Source organism: Phoca vitulina, unplaced genomic scaffold, assembly GCF_004348235.1.
Source record: "Phoca vitulina isolate PV1807 unplaced genomic scaffold, GSC_HSeal_1.0 scaffold52, whole genome shotgun sequence".
Taxonomy (NCBI): Eukaryota; Metazoa; Chordata; class Mammalia; order Carnivora; family Phocidae; genus Phoca; species Phoca vitulina.
The window spans coordinates 8,515,169-8,530,651 of record NW_022589755.1 but is presented as its reverse complement, the minus strand read 5'-3'; positions in this window follow the sequence as shown (position 1 = coordinate 8,530,651).

Sequence of the window (15,483 nt, the reverse complement as noted above, 5' to 3'; positions counted from 1 at the left end):
GCAGTTCTTAGTTTAGGGTTATAATCCACTTTCCCCTGGGTATGTAATTCACAATTCACCCCTTAAAAATTAGAATTCAATCTAACAACTGTGCTAATGATTTTACACATGCTTTCACCAAATATTTCCATATATATATATGTATATATTTAAGTAGGCTCCATGCTGGGCATGACCCAACGTGGGACTTGAACTCAGGACTCTGATATCAAGAGTTGGTCACCTAACCAACCGAGCTACCCAAGAGCCCCCTTTTTTTCCTTTTAAGGTAAAATACACATACAATGAAATGCAGATTGTAAGCACCATTTGTTGATTTTGACAAATGCATAGGCCTGATTTCACTGGAATCTTCATAACTGCTTGGTGAGGTGGGTCCCCCTATTATACCCATTCTTTGGATGCCCAAAACTGGGGCTTAGGGCCAGAGGAAGTCACGTGCCTTGAGGCCACACCTGAGGAGGCTGGGAGTTGCATGCCTGCCTCCCAAGTTCCTAACCCTACCTATTGGGTTGCCTCCCTAAATTCCTTCTTGGTCATTTGAGTCGTTTCCAGTGAATCAGTCACCATTCACGATTCCCTACTCCTCCCGGCAGTGCTGAAATCCTAATTCCTTTCGGTGCCTGGGTGGCACAGTCAGTTGAGCATCTGACTCTTGGTTTCTGCTTAGGTCATGATCTCGGGGTCGTGAGATTGAGCCCCACATGGGGCTCTGCACTCAGTGCTGAGTCGGCTTGAGATTCTCTCTCCCTCTGGCCCTCCCGCTCGTGCTCGCTCTCCTTCTCTCTCTAAAATAAATAAATAAATCTTAAAAAAGAAATCCTAATTCCTTCCCCAGCTGTCCTGTTCTCTGAGGACATTTCACGCATTGGCATTTGCTCAAAGACTGTAGACAGTGATAACCTCAGAAGCGTCCTCCCGAGGCAGCTGTTGGAGCCTCAGGCAAGTCACAACCTCTGTGAGTCTCAGTCTCTACACCTATAAAATGGGAAGAAGAAGAATAGATCACACCTCGAGTGCTGTGAGGATCAAAGGAGATCATATGTTTAAAGCATTTAGACAGGGTGCAGGTCAGCCCTTTAAAAAGTTAACTGGTACTATTCCTGTAATTGCTGGTATTGTTATTGGAGAACATGGTTTGGGCTCAGACCAGCTCTGGGGGCTGCTGGGCCCTGGTGGTAAGCTCTCCGTCCTGGTCACTGCCAGCCCCAGCCCCAGACCCACTTGGGAAGGAGCTTCGAGAACTTTTGGTGACATCCTGGAGGATCTCAGGCATTGGTGCCAGGCGAGCTGAGATCTGCCCAAGCTCTGAAGATGTGTCGCCCAGGCACACTGGAATGTGGTGTGGACCTCCTTTCGGTGTCTCTCCCCTCCCAAGTCCTCCCATCCTCAACTACTTCAGGAAGCCCCCTACCCTCATAGGCTGAAGTCGTATTCATTTAACAAGCTCCCGCCCAGCTCCCGTGTGCTTGGTTGTGTGCTAGAGAGTGTGGGTACTAAATCTACACGGACATGGGTTCGAATCCTGACTCCACCACTTACCAGCTGAGTACCGGTTTCCTCATTTGTCCTGGAGCCTTAATTCCAGGGCATAAATTCGAGTGCTCCCATAGTGACCCTCGATACAAAACATCAGGGGCCAGTCCCTGAGCACTTTATTATTATTTTTTTAAAGATTTTATTTATTTATTTGACAGAGACACAGGGAGAGAGGGAACACAAGCAGGGGGAGTGGGAGAGGGAGAGGCAGGCTCCCCACTGAGCAGGGAGCCCGATGCGGGGGCTGAGATCATGACCCGAGCCGAAGGCAGACGCTTAACGACCGAGCCACCCAGGCGCCCCCCTGAGCACTTTATTTGTTCTCCAAATATTCCTTGAGCCCTTCCTAAGGGCCAAGTGCTGTTCAGTGTGTGGCGATTCAGCAGTGAGGGAAAAAAAAAGAAAGAAAGAAAGAACGAAAGAAAGACAGACAAAACTCCTTGCCAGCATTCTAGTGAGGGGAGACAGGGAAATAACCTTAGCCTACCAGAGGGTAAGTTCTGGAGAAAGCTGAAGTGTTGTATGGCAAAGAGGTGGAGGGGTCAGGATGGGCCACTCTGAGGCGGTGACATTTGCAACGGGACCTGCATGACAAGAAGGAGCCTTCAATACGGAAAGAACATTCTAGGGTAAAGGAAGAGCAGGTGTAAAGCCTTGAGGCGGCAGGAGGAGAGGCGTCCACCTTGTTTGAAATGCTGTTATTTAAAAGATGTTATCTTGGGGCACCTGGGTGGCTAAGTCCTTAAGCGTCTGCCTTCGGCTCGGGTCATGATCCCAGGGTCCTGGGATGGAGCCCCGCATCAGGCTCCCTGCTCAGCGGGGAGTCAGCTCCTCCCTCTCCCACTGCTTATGTTCCCTCTCTCGCTCTCTCTCTCTCTGTCAAATAAATAAATAAAATCTAAAAAAAAAAAAGAGAGAGAGAGACGTTATCTTATCTCCACTAATCCTTGAGACCTTACACTCTACTTTTTTATTGATTTGGAAGGAGCTGGGGACACGAGGTGTGTTGTAGCCCAAACCCCCTACCTAGGCAGGGAATTTGAACTCAGGCGTCTCCGACCCCAGCCTGTGCCCTCCACCCCCATGGGACACCATGGCTACCCCTGCCGTTGGCTCCCCCCCAAGCAGAGGCATTTCTTTCAAGGGACCATCATCTATTCTGAGCTCAATGTTTGGCCTGTGATGGGTGGTGCTGGTGACCAATACATTCTTGGCTCTGTCCTCTGGGGACTCACGGTAAAATAAGGGAGACCACCCACCCCCAGAAGGTGATGACACAGAGTGACCAGGGCAGTGATGGGGAGCCCAGAAAGGATGCTTGACCCAACCTGGGGGTCAGGGAGGGCTTCCTGGGGGAGGGGACATCCCAGCTGGGATAGCAAAGGGTTGGACCAAGCCCAGGGAGAGAGTATTCCAGGCAAAGGGAGCCATACATGCAAAGCCCCAGAGTTGAAAAGAGCCCAGAACGTTCCCAAGCATGGCTCTAACCTGGTCACCCCACCCTCTGAGTGGCTTCCCTTGGGATAAAGTCCAAATTCTTCAGCTGGACATCTGTCTATCCAGTAATTCATTCCTTCAATCAGTCAACAAACCACATCCACGGAACAGAACACAGAGAGACATCAAATAGAATAAGACAGATGAGGAACTGGGTGGAGGGCAGGTTTCAGTAATGAATCGGGTGTCAAGAAATATTGTTAAAGAGGAACACACAAGGTGCAGGAGGGGGTGTAGAGGACGGGGTACCCTATCATCTGTGGGGAAAAACAAATATTGAACAGCCTCTGTCTCAAATGCATTGACTATCTCTGCAAGAATCCACAGAAGAGCGCTCTCTCTCTCAAATAAATAAATAAAATCTAAAATTAAAAAAAAATCCACAGAAGGTGCTTGAAGTGGTGGCTTTTAGAAAGAAAAGCGTGGCTTTGCGGTTCAGCGTGAGCCCCATGGTTTACTCAGCTGTGAGACAGCGATGAGGGCGTCTGGCCTCAGAGATCACGGAGGGATGATGAACCAAGTTCATGTGTACGAAGTGCTTTGGTTGGTTATGGGCAAACTGCAGCCTCCTGGTATTTTAAGCCGTGATGACTTCTGGAAATCAACATTTTATCTAAGGTAAAAGTCAAAAAGGCTTCTTCCACACTTTCCCTTAGATACAAACTCACAGGCTGGTGCTCCCCGCCCCCCGCCCCCCCAGAAGTGTTCATGCCTTGGAGTCACTGGGCGAGGGCAGCAGGTGGGACCCGACAGCTGGTGCTGGTTTCAGGGGCCGTGCCAGCAGGTGGCCAGGCTGGGGGCAGGGAAGCTTCTGGCAGCCCTCCCGGGAATCAGGGCCCTGGGTATGGAGAAGTGGCCCAGGCTCCGTGGGCAACACTGGCCTAGGCCAGCCTTCACATAGTTGCTGCTCTCACATTTCAAGCACAGGGGTGTCAGATGGGGAGGCAAGTTGGAGGGAGGAGTCTCGAAGACTCAGGGGAGCCCAGAATCCCAGAACTTTCGGGAAGTGTGGGGTGGGCCTGGGCCAAGAGGGGAAGGTTTGAGGGTCTGGTCCAGGATTGGCCAGGAGTGTCCCACCCCCTTCCCTCCTCCGCTTAGAGAGGAAAGTATACCAATTCTGCTCAGCCAAACCTCCTACCCAGATTCGAATTTCAGGAATTTCATCTTCGGAAAAGAAAAGGCCTGGGGCTCTGGGAAGGAGGTGAGAGGGGCCAGGAGAAGGCTGAGCTGAGCAGTGTGGAATCTGGACAGTACAGAACACGGAGGACCCTCCTGACCTTAGTTCGCCGTCTGTGAAATGGGTATTGTTTGGAATGGTGTCCTCCGTGAGAGGACTGGGTATCGGACAGCAGGTGGGATTGAGTTAACTTCGGGGCATCAGCCTTCTCCATCAGACCTGTGATCAGGAGCTTCCAGGCGATGCAGCCTCTCCTCCCTCAGATTTGCATTTGTGTGTTCAGCAAACTTTTTCTGAGCACCTAGTGGGTGCCCAGCCCTGTACTGAGGGGCACTGGGGTCCCGGCAGTGACTGAGACAGGCCTAGCTCCTGTCTTCCTGGCCTTATAGTCCAGTGGGGGAGACAAACAGTGACGACCCCAAGTGAGAAGTGCTGGGATAGAGGAGCCCAGGGGAGAAGTCCAGTCTGGGAAGTGAAGTCAGGGAGGGTTTCCTGGAGGAGGGGGCATCTGAGCTGAATTTGGAAGGATGTCAGAGCTAACCAGGAAAGGAAAGAGGGAACGGGTACAGACAGAGGACACAGGAAGGGCAAAGACCTGGAGGTGAGGAATTTATGAAACCAAGAATAGTTCTGTTTGGTTGGAGTGGAAAATTCAAGGAGGAAAGTGCCAAGAAATGAAGCTGGAGGGGCGCCTGGCTGGCTCAGTCGGAAGAGCATGTGACTCTTGATCTTGGGACCATGAGTTCGAGCCCCACATTGGGTGTAGCGATTACTTAAAAATAAAATCTTCAGGGGGCCCTGGGTGGCTCAGTCGATTAAGCACCCGACTTTTTTTAAATTAACACATAATGTGTTACTTGTTTCGGGGGTACAGGTCTGTGATTCATCAGACTTACACAATTCACAGCGCTCACCATAGCACATACCCTCCCCAATGTCCATCACCCAGCCACCCCATCCCCCCCACCCCCCTCCACTCCAGCAACCCTCAGTTTGTTGCCTGAGATTAAGAGTCTCTTATGGTTTGTCTCCTTCTCTGGTTTCATCTTGTTTCATTTTTTCCTCTCTTCCCCTATGATCCTCTGTCTTATTTCTCAAATTCCACGTATCATTGAGATCATATGATAATTGTCTTTCTCTGACTGACTTATTTCGCTTAGCCTAATACCCTCTAGTTCCATCCACGTGGTTGCAAATGGCAAGATTTCATTTTTTGATGGCTGCATAATATTCCATTATATATATATATATATATATAATGTGTGAGTATATATATACATACATACATATATATACACACACACATATATGTATACCACATTTTTTTTTAAGATTTTATTTATTTATTTGACAGAGGGAGACACAGCGAGAGAGGGAACACAAGCAGGGGGAGTGGGAGAGGGAGAAGCAGGCTTCCCGCGGAGCAGGGAGCCCGATGCGGGGCTCGATCCCAGGACCCCGGGATCATGACCTGAGCCGAAGGCAGACGCTTAAGGACTGAGCCACCCAGGCACCCACACACCACATCTTCTTTATCCATTCGTCTGTCGATGGACATCTGGGCTCTTTCGATAGTTTGGCTATTGCGGACATGCTGCTATAAACATTGGGGTGCAGGTGCCCCTTCAGGTCACTACATTTGTATCTTTGGGGTAAATAACCAGTGGTGCAATTACTGGGTTGTAGGGCAGCTCTATTTTCAACTTGTTGAGGAACCTCCATACTGTTTTCCAGAGTGGCTGCACCAGCTTGCATTCCCACCAACAGTGTAGGAGGGCTCCCCTTTCTCCGCATCCTTGCCAACATCTGTCGTTTCCTGACTTGTTAATTTTAGCCATTCTGACTAGCACCTGACTCTTGATCTCAGCTCAGGTCTTGGATCTCAGGGTCGTGAGTTCAACCCCCATATTGGGCTCCACGCTGGGCATGGAGCCTACTTAAAAATAAATATAAATCAAATCAAATCAAATCAAATCAAGTCAAATCTTCAGGGGAAAAAAGGCTTTAGTTTAAATCATGCAATTACCCTGTGCTGGGTCCTGCCGCAGACATAGTGGTGGCCAAGGGTGCTCTGCCCTGTCCTCATGGAGTCTTATTACACCCCCATCACAATGCTTCCTTTGCGGGGCACCGGGGGGGGGGCTCAGTCGTTAAGCTTCTGCCTTCAGCTCAGGTCATGGTCCCAGGGTCCTGGGATCGAGCCCCGCGTCAGTCTCCCTGCTCCGTGGGAAGCCTGCTTCTCCCTCTCCCACTCCCCCTGCTTGTGTTCCCTCTCTCGCTGTCTCTCTCTGTCAAATGAATAAATAAAATCCTAAAAAAAAAAGAAGCTTCCTTTGCATATTAACATACAGATTCCTGGGCTCTGAGGCAAAAATGGAAGGAAGTAAAATCCTACCACATCCCCCAGAAGGAGAGGGGAATGGGAATATAGGGGACCAGCCCTGAAGATGATCATCCCTGCTGCTTCTAGAATTCCACTCCTTTGGTGGGAGTGCAGAGGTTCTTAGCAGTCTCTACGTCCGTATTTTCAAACCTCAGGTGTCAACCTGGCAGTAAGGCATAAAATAGTGAGCCTCAGGCTGTTGATTAAAGAATACTAAATATCAGGGCTGCCTGGGTGGCTCAGTCGGTTAAGTATCTACCTTCAGCTCAGGTCATGATCCCAGAGTCCTGGGATCGAGCATCTGGGGAGCCTGCTTCTCCCCCCACACCTCTCACATACAAAAAAAAAAAAAAAAAAGAATACTAAATATCAGAGCCTAGTGTATAAGTAATTATTGTTTCGTGGCTTTTTACTTTATCTGTGTGTGCACACCTGTTCATACAGAGGCTGGGTTGCAAATAAAATACGCCTTCTGTTGCCCATCGAGTGTCCTAAACTCAAAACGCTTTGAAAAACACTGGTCTGCGGAGCCCTACCAGGTCTGCCCCCTCCTGACCTTTGTGGTTCTTCCCCCCATCTTTTTCTCACACAACCTTCTCATTGCTTAACCCAGATTTTCAGATTCCAACTCAGGGATCCCCTGAGTCCTCCAGACCCCCAGGCTGGGTCAGGTGTCCCTCCAAGCTCCTCCAACTCCGGCCCACTCTGGATGGTCACTGTCTGGGGATGGGTCTGTCGCCTCCATTGGGCTGCGGGTAGGGGCCGTCTTGACCACCGCTGAGTCCCCAGCATTGCCCTGTGGGGGGTAGGGGCAGGGGCCGGCTGGGCCCACAGTAGGGACTCTGGGAATGTGGGTTGACTCCTTCCAAAACAGGAAAGAGAGGAGGAGGCAGGACACTTGGGTACATCAGAGCCAAAAGACTCGGGGGCTTCAGGCATTCAAGCCTGGCTGGGAAGCTGCAGCCTGGGGCCTTGGAGACTGGCCCAGACCTTCCCTTCCTACCTTCCTAATTATTTATTTAAGAGCTGGCTTGTCTGGGCTGCTCCGCCCCGCCTCCCCCAGCTGCAGGCTGTCAGGCCCCAGCCTGTGGCTTGCAGTAAGAGAGTAACTCAGGTTTCTGGGCCTTGAGGCCCAGAGCAGGGGTGACAGGTACTGCCCTCCCCACCTCTCCCCAGATGCAGTCAAGATCCTGGAAGCCGTTTCCTCAGGCAGCAACCCCAGCCACCACTCCAGGCCCTGCCCTGGGACCCCACAGCTCTCTCAGGGCCTGGGTGACCTGGGTGACCTGGGTAGAAGGACATTTGATGCTTCCAGGGAGTCAGGATAGAATAATGGTCAAAGGTGGGGGGGCGGGTAGGAGCAGAGAGATGGGCCCTCCCTTTTCTTAGCTGACCTTTTACCCCCGAGGTGGCAGGAGAATTCAATAAAACCACGGGACAGAAGCCCCTGCAAGGCAGAAGCCTTGGCAATGTAATAAGGGGATGAGTCGGGGCGCCTGGGTGGCTCAGTCGGTTAAGCGTCTGCCTTCGGCTCAGGTCATGATCTCGGAGCCAGGCATCTTGAGCGGGGAGCCTGCTTTTGTCTCTCCCTCTGCCTCTCCCCCGGCTTGTGCTCTCTCTCTTGCTCACTCTCGCTCTCAAATAAATAAATAAATACAAATTTTTAAAAATTAAAAAAAAAAGAGAAAGGAGCCAGTTCAGAGAGTAAATGATCACACTGCCTGTTCGGGGTGACTGTGTGGGCGTCACCTCTGGAAGCAGCCAGCCTGAAGGACCAGGACGTTGAGAGTCTGGAGAAATTGCCACCCCCGACCATCTGAGGCTAGGGGAGCCCTTGAGTAGCAAGTAATCCCCGCCCCTACCTGTGCAGCCAGCTGGATTCCAGGAGAAAGGTCGCAAGAGCCCCTGCTTTGCTTTCTGAGGGGAGTGTGAGGCCAGCGACCTGGTTTTGAGGGGTGTGAGGATTTGCACTTGAGTTTGAGATGAGGGGGCATCTGAGTTAATCTGAGTGCTGATTAACAGGCCCTGGGCAAAGTCCTTTGGGGGCTGGGGAGGGGGCAGCTGGGGGGGGGGTGCGGCGGGCAGGGCCGGGGGGGGGGGGAGGCGTTGCCACCTTGAGCTCAAGTAATACTTAAGGACACAACATTTGAGGGCTCGTCAGAGACCCCTGGGTCCGATCCGCTCTTGGTACAGACAAGGAAACCGAGTCACGAAGTTCCACAGAGAATTACTGAAGGAGCCAGAGGAGAAGCTGTGAGTGGGGATGGAGATGGGGCATCAGGCCAGGAAGAGAACAACAAGAGAAGCCCGAGAAGGATATCAAGACACATTCCACCCAATTTTCTCCCCCAAAGTGCATTCTTTAATTGTATTTTATTTTTTGTAAAGATTTATTTATTTATTTGACAGAGAGAGACACAGCGAGAGAGGGAACACAAGCAGGGGGAGTGGGAGAGGGAGAAGCAGGCTTCCCGCGGAGCAGGGAGCCCGATGCAGGGCTCGATCCCACGACCCTGGGATCATGACCCGAGCCGAAGGCAGACGCTTAACGACTGAGCCACGCAGGCGCCCCTTATTTTTTTTTTAAAGATTGTATTGATTTATTTGACAGAGAGAGCACGAGAGCACAAGCAGGGGGAGGAGCAGGCAGAGGGAGAGGGAGAAGCAGGCGTCCTGCTGAGCAGGGAGCCCAGTGCGGGGCTCTCGGGGGGGGCTTGATCCCAGTGATGAGGGAGCAAAAGGCTAGCTGAGGACAAAGCATAAGCGGACACCCTGCAACCTCCCCTCCCCCCCAACTCCTGGGTGGGATATGTGTGACCTTCCTCCAGGAAGCACCCAACTGTCTTAATGTTAATGCCTTGTTTAAAGGGGAAAACAACCTTGACAATGGCATTGGCAAGGCCTCCGGTATCCTGTAGGTCCTCTTTAGCATATGAAAGTCCTTTTGAAACCTCCCTTTTCTTGGGGCGCCTGGGTGGCTCGTCGTTAAGCGTCTGCCTTCGGCTCAGGTTATGATCCCAGGGTCCTGCTCAGCCGGGAGCCTGCTTCTCCCTCTCCCGCTCCCCCTGCTTGTGTTCCCTCTCTCTCTGTGTCTCTGTCAAATAAATAAAATCTTAAAAAAAAAAAAAGAAACCTCCCTTTTCCTTACTTTCCCCCAACTCCCAAGTATATAATCAGCCACTCCTCCTGACCCCGGTGCTACTGCTCTTTCTGCCCTGGAGTCCTGTCCCCGTGCTTTAATAAAACCACCATTTTGCACCAAAGACGTCTCAAGAATTCTTTCTTGGTCTTCGGCTCCGGACCTCACCCCACTGAACCTCCCCTATATTCCAAAACCCCATCACCAGGACCCCGGGATCATGACCTGAGCCGAAGGCAGACGCTCAACCGACTGAGCCCCCCCGGGGGCCTCCCAAAGTGAATTAAAAAAAAAATTGTGTGGGGCGCCTGGGTGGCTCAGTCGTTAAGCATCTGCCTTCGGCTCAGGTCATGATCCCAGGGTCCTGGGATCGAGTCCCACATCGGGCTCCCTGCTCGGCGGGAAGTCTGCTTCTCCCTCTCCCACTCCCCCTGCTTGCGTTCCTGCTCTCGCTATCTCTCTGTCAAATAAATAAATAAAATCTTTAAAAAAAAAAAAAAATTGTGTGAGGTGAAATTGACATGACATGAAAATGACTCATTTTAAAGCATCTTAAAGCAGTAGCATTTTGTACAATGTCGTGCGACCACCACCTCCATCTAGTTCCAGAACATTTTCATCACTCCCCCGCCCTTCACCAAAGGAAAAAAACCCCGTGCCCGTTAAAGGTGTGACTCTCCATCCCCTCCCCCAGGGGCCGGCCACCACTAATCTGCTTTCTGTCTCTAAGGATTTGCCTCTTCTGGACAGTTCATATCAATGGAATCCTACACTATGGGATTTCCATCGTCTGACTGTTTGTGTCCCCCCGCAACACACACAAAATTTATATGTTGAAACCTACCCCCCCCCCCAGGTGGTGCTATTAGGAGGTGGGGCCTTTGGGAGGTGAGTCAATCACAGGGTGGAGCCCTCAGGATTGGGATCAGTGCCCTTATAAAAAGGCAGATTTTTTGCCTCCAGAGCCAAAGCTCTTCCCACTCTGCCTCTCAGCTGAGGAATTTAGCAAGTGGGCAAGGACTTGTCCTCTCTTGTGGAGTTAGGCCTGCAGAGTGATACGTAGCTCTTGGGTTGTTCACCAGGCCCCGTTCCGGGTTCTAGCACCGGTCCCGGGCACACACCACAGCCTGCTGTTCCTCCACCTGGAACCTGACCTCCCCCTCCGGCTCTTTGCCTCCCATGACCATGGGAGGATGCAGGGAGGATTTCTAAATGCCGAGTCTGCCAAAGGGTGCCAGCATGAAAGAGAACAGAACTGACAGGCCCAGATTGGCCTCATGGCATCGGTCAAGCTCCTGGAGCCAGCTCTGCCTGAAGCCAGCCAACTGGACGATTTTTCACACCGATGAGCTCATCAGTCCGATGTTGCTGGAGACAGTTACAGTAAGGATTTCAGTCACCTGAAATAGAAAAGGAACCCAACGGATCCAGTGGGGGTTAGTCTGGTGATCATGCTCTGGGAGTAAGCTCCTGGAGGAGGGGAAGGCAGGAGCAAAGGAGAGTGGGTGGGAACACGGCCCATTTCAGGGGACAGACAGCAGATTATCAAGGTGGCTGGCATGTGCAGTTTTTTGAGGGGTCACGGTGGGGTCATGATGCAAACTTCCAGTTGCCAGACAAAGGGACCACCTGACTATGAAGGACTTGGGCCTTGGGAGTATCAGCGTGGGGGGTGGGGGGGGCATCAAAGAGTTTAAGCGGCAAAGTGACACAGCCAAGTTCACAGTCTTTATTTATTTATTTATTTTTTAAGATTTTATTTATTTATTTGACAGAGAGCGAGCACAAGCAGGGGGAACTGCAGGCAGAGGGAGAGGGAGACGCCGACTCCCTGCTGAGCAGGGAGCCCGATGCGGGGCTCGATCCCAGGACCCTGGGACCATGACCACAGCTGAAGGCAGACGCCCCACCGACTGAGCCACCCAGGCGCCCCCAAGTGTCTTTAGAAGAAGGCTTTGCACTCTGACCCATCTGCTAGTGGGTGTGGAAATGGGGAGGCATTAGGCAACAATCATTAACGTTAGAACTCCCACACCTTTTGCTTTGTTCAAAGAACACAGAAGTTCTTCTTTGGGGGATTTAGTATATGGCTGTGGTCATACCCGCGGGAAATCACTGGTGTTGTTTGCACTAGGTAACACTGGAAACGAGCAAGGCACCCATCAGGAAGAAGACAGCAAAGTCTCTTACAGCGCATCCTTGCAACAGAATACTACCCAGCTTTACAGGGGGAAAAAAAAAGAGCCAGATCTCTATGCATTACAGTGGTGTGCTGGTAAATATTTAACCACCAGCTCTTTGGGGGAAGAAGCGGCCCTGATTTGCCAGTGTCTATGGGGTAACTACCCCCACCGCTGCACATTGTAAGCTACCGGTTGATACTGTTGAGTTGTGACATTGTTGAATGCAGAATTCAGAGAAAAATACACACTAGCCCACCATTAGGTAGCGTTCCTACCATGCGGACACGACAGGCGTTAAGGAACCCCTGGAACAGAGATAGTAGTAAAATGTAGTATAATAATTAGGAAGTGATAAGTGTTGACTACTTATTGTCTTTGTGTCTAATGTCATGATTTCACCGTAAATGTGTATAATTTAATTTTCAGTAATGGCTGCGTGTAACCACCTGGCTTGCAAAATTCCCCAAAATTTAGCAATCGGCTCTCACAAACTGTTACAAGTTGGCCCCAGCTCACCACTGAGACATCTCCCAGAGGAGAAAGCAAAAGCCAACTTGTGGACAAGTCTCTGAGAGCTCGTGTCTCGGCCCCGCTCTCCTCAACCACTCCTCTTCAGCTTCGCTGCTCCTTCCTGGATCTGGAACACTTCAGACTCACTCCTACCTCAGGGCCTTTGCACTTGCTGTTCCCTCTGCTATTTGCACCCATGCCGCCAGATGACCATGGTGAGTCATGTGACTCACTTCCTTACCTCCTTTCGGCCTTTGCTCAAACATCCCCTTTCACTGGGGCCTTCTCTGACCATTTTGTAAAAAAATAGAAACCTGCTGGGGCACCTGGGTGGCTCAGTCCTTAAGCGTCTGCCTTCGGCTCAGGTCATGATCCCAGAGTCCTGGGATCAAGCCCCGCATCAGGCTCCCTGCTCTGCGGGAGGCCTGCTTCTCCCTCTCCCACTCCCCCTGCTTGTGTTCCCGCTCTCACTATGTCTCTCTGTCAAATGAATAAAATAAAATCTTAAAAAAAAGGGGGGGGGCGCCTGGGTGGCTCAGTCGTTAAGCGTCTGCCTTCGGCTCAGGTCACGATCTCAGGGTCCTGGGATTGAGCCCCACATCGGGCTCCCTGCTCCGGGGGAAGCCTGCTTCTCCCTCTCCCACTCCCCTTGCTTGTGTTCCCTCTCTTGCTGTCTCTCTCTGTCAAATAAATAAATAAAATCTTAAAAAAAAAAAAAAAAAGAAACCTGCTTCCCCAATATTCCACCTCCTTTGCCTGCTTTATGTTTTATGAAAAGCACTTACCGTGCCATCTGACCTGCTATATAATGTCAAAATGTACTTATTTTATTTATCCACTGTCTGTCTCCCCCCACTAGAATGTCAGCTGCACGAGGGCAGAGAATTTTGTCTATTTTCTTTGCTGCTGTATCCCCCAGTGCCCAGAACAGTGCCCGGCATACAGTAGGTGCTTAATAAACATGTGTTGAATAAAAGAATATACTCTTGGGGCGCCTGGGCGGCTCAGTCGTTAAGCGTCTGCCTTCGGCTCAAGTCATGATCTCAGGGTCCCAGGATCGAGCCCCGCATCGGGCTCCCTGCTCAGCTGGAAGCCTGCTTCTCCCTCTCCCACTCCCCCGCTTGTGTTCCCTCTCTCGCTGTGTCTCTCGCTGTCAAATAAATAAACAAAATCTTAAAAAAAAAAAAAAAAAGAATATACTCTTTTTTTTTCTAAAGTAGGTTCTACACCCAATGTGGGGCTTGAACTCACAACCCTGAGATCAAGAGTTGCACACTCTACCGGCTGAGCCGGCCAGGCGTCCCCGACTATACTCTTAAATTTGAAAAAAAAAAAAAAATCATGTGAATAACCTGAATAGCACTTCGCCATCTGCACTTACATATGATAGACTATCTCTGGAGAAAACCCAAGAAACTGGAGGCCCGGCCCCAGTGCCTCCCTGGAGGGGCCCCAAGGGGGAAGGGAGAAGGGAAGGCATTCACTGAGTCCCCTCCTGTACTTTTAGAAATCTCTGCCTTGTGCCTTTAATTACCTATTAACATTTTTTTTTCAAGTGTTCTATTAAAAGTACTGCCCCAGGCTGCTGTGGGGAGCAGCGACTGGAGGAGGGTGAGCCTGGGCTGGGACGAGGCCGGGGCAGTGACCCGAGAGTGGGGACTGGCCAGGGCTGCCAAGCCCTCATGGCCTGTTCCAGAAGGTCCCGCCATGGAATGTTCTGCACGAAGCCCTTAGAGGCTCTGGGAGGCAAGGCCTATCCCTCAGACCCTGCCCTCTGGCCTGGCCTCTGCAAGCCACCCACGGGGTCTCCCAAAAAGGCACTTTTGGCCACCTCTGCCCCTACACAAAAGGATCCTGATATGATCCCGCCACCTCCAACTGTTCAGTGGATCAAAGCTCTGGATCCCTCATACCCCATCTAGAAGGGTAGGAGCAGACTCACCTCCCTTCCTGCTCCCCCCTATTCCTCCCTCTCTCTAACTTTCCTCCCTCCTCCCTCTTTCTTCCAGCCACACACAACCTCCCCCAGGGCCTCTGAAACACCAGCTCCCTCTCTGCTCATGCTGTTCCCTCTGCTCTTTGCCCATGCTGTTCCTTCTGCCTGGAACTCCATCCCCCCCCCCCACCTCTTCACCAGACTGAGGTTTACCTGGGAGACAATGGCTTCCTTCCTTCACATAACAAACATTTGACAGCCATCAACTCTTTGTGGGGGTGGGGGACAAGGGGGGCGGGTGCCAGGGATTAGGGAGCAGGAACTGAAAAGAGGCCACATCCTAGCTGGCAAGAGAGAAAATAAAGGAGACAACAGAAAGTACAAACAGGGGACTTTTAAAAACAGTTAAATGCTGCAAGAACTGGTCTACAGTCTGACTGAGAAGGAGCCCTCAGGTGAGGAAGTGAGAAGGAACAGCAAGTACAATGGCTCAGAGGCCTGGAAATGAGCTCTGAGAGTTCAAGAATCAGAAAGAAGGCCAGCACAGCTGGATTTAAGGATTTAAGGGAATGAGGGAAAGTGGCATCAGACACAGCCAAAAACATAGGTCTCCATGCGTGTCATAGACTCTGTAAGGAGCTTGGTATCCCCTCCTCCAGGAAGCCCTCCTTGACTGCATCAGGTGCCCGTCCCCCCCCCCCCAACCCTGTTCACTCTAGGGTTGTCACTCTCTAGTCACTGGCCTGTCTCCCGCAATGCCCTGTGAGGCCAGGGCCGGTCACCACCGTATCCCCAACACTGTCCAGCACATGCCTGGGTACACAGAATGTACTTGGTAAATGCCCTAGGAGGCTCGCCTTCTCTGCTTCCCTGGCTCCCCTTAGCCTTGCCTCTTCCTGACCCAGCCCTACATTCCTGAGCTCCTCATCCGGCTAATTTCTTTCATCCCATCCTCAAAGGCTCCTCTAGGGAGGACTCCCAGCTCCAGTCGCCTCTCATGGGCTGCATGCCCAAGGTGAAGTTTCTGAAGTGGTCAGATCAAACACCCCTAGGGCTGGGCTTTGGCTGGGCCAGCGTGGGGAGGCTCAGAGGAGACAGAAGTCCCCAGGCGGCGGTGTT